This window comes from Chrysochloris asiatica, unplaced genomic scaffold (assembly GCF_000296735.1).
Source record: "Chrysochloris asiatica unplaced genomic scaffold, ChrAsi1.0 scaffold00143, whole genome shotgun sequence".
Classification (NCBI taxonomy): Eukaryota; Metazoa; Chordata; class Mammalia; order Afrosoricida; family Chrysochloridae; genus Chrysochloris; species Chrysochloris asiatica.
The window spans coordinates 8,583,340-8,583,882 of record NW_006408661.1 but is presented as its reverse complement, the minus strand read 5'-3'; the positions used below and the strand labels follow the sequence as shown (position 1 = coordinate 8,583,882).

Genomic DNA, 543 nt, shown 5'->3' with positions numbered 1-543 from the left:
GTGGAGTCGACACGTGGAGGTCTCTGTCTCATAGCTTCCATTGCTCCCAGCGCAACCTGGCGCTGAGTCTTCACCACATCAAAAGGCAGAGTCAGGATGGCCGCCACCGTCCCTGAGATGCTACCAGCCACAAAGCTGATGCCCACGGAGGTCCGGTCCTTTGGTCTGGATCCACTGAGCCGGTTCTTCACCAGCTTGTAGTTCAACAAATAGAGGGCTGAGAAGGGAACATTCCGAAGGGCAGTGGGCCCCCAGCCCAGCCACAAAGAATTCCAGCCACCCTGAGCCACCTGGTCTGCACAGAGATGCCCAGCTCCCGGTAGGACACATGCTGAGCCTGTAGCTTTGTCTGTACCAGTTCCAGGGGGTTGACGACACTCACAGTGCCCAAGCTGGCCAGTGGGCCAGCCACCATGGGTGCATAGAGGTCAAAAGTCAAGGCTCAGCCACAAAGGAAAGTCTTGAGTTGGTCATAGGCGGTGAATTAGATGGCAGTGGCTGGTACAGTCATCACCAGGGTGGCCGGGAGGCCGCTCCACAGGG

General features: G+C 58.0%; 1 pseudogene; it reads right to left on the bottom strand.

The window, feature by feature from the left end:
• Positions 1-5: 5 nt before the first annotated feature.
• The window catches only part of LOC102821200, a 1,194-nt pseudogene continuing 656 nt past the window's right edge, over positions 6-543 (bottom strand).